Genomic DNA, 3,008 nt, shown 5'->3' on the forward strand with positions numbered 1-3,008 from the left:
CCACTGCCACTGAGCTTGCCAGCCATGAGCCTGGCTTCTGGCTGAGCGGTGCTCCCCCTGTGGGAGCGCACTGACCACCAGGGGGCAGCTCCTGCATTGAGCGTCTGCCCCCTGGTGGTCAGTGTGCATCATAGTGACTAATCGGTCTGCCTTACAATTGATTTGCATACAGGCAGTTCTCAGGTTATGTTGAACTCGATGCACATGGTTACATCGTTTGGTGGTTACATCGCCATCTCCCATTTGCAGTATTTATAAAAAAAAGTTCCGTCATTTTGATGTATGTACATATGTGCTTTATGTTTTTTATTATTTACCCCAAGTAAAGGTCAGGAATTATCTCTTAAATTTTTTTTACTGTTTCACTTCATTACTGCTGTGTATGTGCTCCATGTGAGTGACGTAGGTGCTTATGTAGGTGGGTTCTGACTTACGGCGAAAATTGCATTACATCGTAGGAATGGATCTGACGTAAACCGAGGACCTACTGTATTAGCCTTTTATTATATAGGATTATAACACCATGGCCCAACTCCTTGCGCCAGGGTTTTGTTTTGCGTTCCCTCTTTGCACTATCGCCAAAAGATGGTACCTCAAGCTTTATGGTTCCCTCAGTTCCCCGGGAATCTGCCATGGCTCAAGGAGGGTTCCCAGCAATTTGCTCCCATTATCCAATGTTTTTGTAAAATTTGCAAAAGTAATATTTTACTACAATCACTTAAAACTGCTCTCTCTACTGGATTCCTCCCTGTAACACTTTCCTTTGCTCAGTGGCATTTGAGATCTTGCTAGAGGATATCCAATTGGAAACATTTCAGTTTAGTAGAATACATTTATGTGTACAGTTAAGTTATTGCTGGTCTTCATGTGTAAGATATACCTACCATCCACTGTGATCACTGAGGGTCCTCAATGAAAGGAATGCTTAAGGTTAATCAGGGCACTGGAAAGCTTGAGATTACCTGGAACCTTACAGTTCATGTAAGACAAAAATTTGATAGGGTTGCCCCAACTCTGACAATTCTCAAAATGTTCATGACATTACTAAAAAGGAACTGTGAAGTCAGAGTTTTTCTACATTATCAATAAAAAAAATAGGCCTAACATACTAGAGCAGCAATTTTCAACCTTTTTTCATCTCATGGCACACAAACTAATTATTAAAATTCTGTAGTACACCAAAAAATATATTTTTTGCTGATCTGACAAAAACCAGGTATGATTTTTATTCATTCACACTATTGTTGTTAGCTGTTGTCATTTTTTTATTTGACAATCTAAAAAAAGGTCAATGACTAGCCACTGATTAAATAGTCAGCTATTGCATGTTTTATATATCTATATATATAGAAGCCTAATATGCAAATTGTCCCCTCAGGAGACCGGGAGTTTGCTCGCTCGCTATGATGTGCGCTGACCACCAGGGGGCAGCACGGAATGAAGGAAGGCCCCGGCCAGCAGCCAGGGAAGGGAGGCCCCGGCTGGCAGCCAGAAGGCCCCAATCAGCCCTGATCGCCGGCCAGGCCTAGGGATCCTACCCGTGCACAAATTTGGTGCACCAGGCCTCTAGTATATATATAATTTGTATTGGTTTCAGAGAGGAAAGGAGAGGGAGAGAGAGATAGAAACATCAATGGTGAAAGAGAAACTTCAATCAGCTGCCCCCTGCACGCCCCCCACTAATCACTAAATAGACGACTGCCCCTTCATTCTGGGGTTGGTCTCTTCTTGATTGATCTACCTTCACTCCTAGGGTGGCTTATCCAATCCACGAGGTTTAAATGTCATCCATGTGCTGTTGACTTTCCACATATTTCCATCCTGGACCTACCCCTGCAGTGGGCTCATGGCCCAAGTGAGTTTCTGGAAGTATTGGCACCTCAAACTGAACATATCCAAACTGAGCTTCTGATTTTCTGCCCCAACCTTGTTCCTCCCACAGTTTCCTCCATCTTAGTTAAGGGCAACTTCATTCTTTTAGTTGCTCAGGCCAAAGCCTGCAGAACCACCCTTGACTTGACTCTCTACACCACACATTTGATGCATCTGCATTTTGTCGGCTCTATCTTCAAAATCTTCCCAGGCTCAATTCTCACCACCAGTGTCACCATCATTCTTGTCCCAGCCTCCATCATCTCACCACTTGTATTGTAATAGCTACCTCACTCTCCTCCTTCCAATTTTCAATCCGTATTTGCAGAATTGCTTTGAGTTGAAACAGGCCATTGCTTGGCAGCACATGGAGTCTGCTTAGAAATGCAACTTTGATCTGAAAACAGCTGGAACTCCATTACAGACTATGACGTTTCTGAAAACAGGGCGATTTTGCAAGGCTCCCTTGCTAATGGAAACACAGTACTTCAAAGGGAAAGAAACTTCCAACAGACAGACCAAAGCCCTTGGAATTTTACCTGGGGGAGTTGTTGAGAGAATTTAGCAGCTGAAAAACTGCCCTGATTCTCTTCATCTCTTGCCTGGGATTTGAGGCAGGAACTTCTCTGACTCGGAGAAGCCATTAGTTATATTTTACAGTCGGCCTGGGCTCTTCAGCTGGGTCCATTTCAAGCTTCACTTCCCAAGAACCTTGTGTTTGTAGTTCACTTACTGTCCTATTTGTTTCACTCTCCTGAGCATGATCTATCTCACAAACCCCTCTCTACCTTCCTTTACTGCAATAATGTGTGGGCCCTGGGAGAGCAGTAGTTCAGTCTTTATAGATCAGAACTAGAAGCATCCTTAAGGATCTTCTGGTATAGGAGTCCACTAGATAGGAGAAAAACAGTGAAGTAGCAAGCTTTTTCCTGACCATGTTAGTTGTATCCCTTATTCCTTTTCTTTTTTTGATCCTCACCCAAGGATATGCTTACTGATTTGAGAGAGAAAGGAAGGGGGCAGGAGAGAAATGTGCTCCTGAGTGGTGCTGGGGTCCAACCCCAGTGGGTCCAGGGGTCCCCAAAGGTGTGGATGGAGTCGGCGAAGAAGGAATGACACGGAAGCAGCGTTCAGTT

This window comes from Myotis brandtii, unplaced genomic scaffold (genome assembly GCF_000412655.1).
Source record: "Myotis brandtii unplaced genomic scaffold, ASM41265v1 scaffold78, whole genome shotgun sequence".
In the NCBI taxonomy this organism is placed as follows: Eukaryota; Metazoa; Chordata; class Mammalia; order Chiroptera; family Vespertilionidae; genus Myotis; species Myotis brandtii.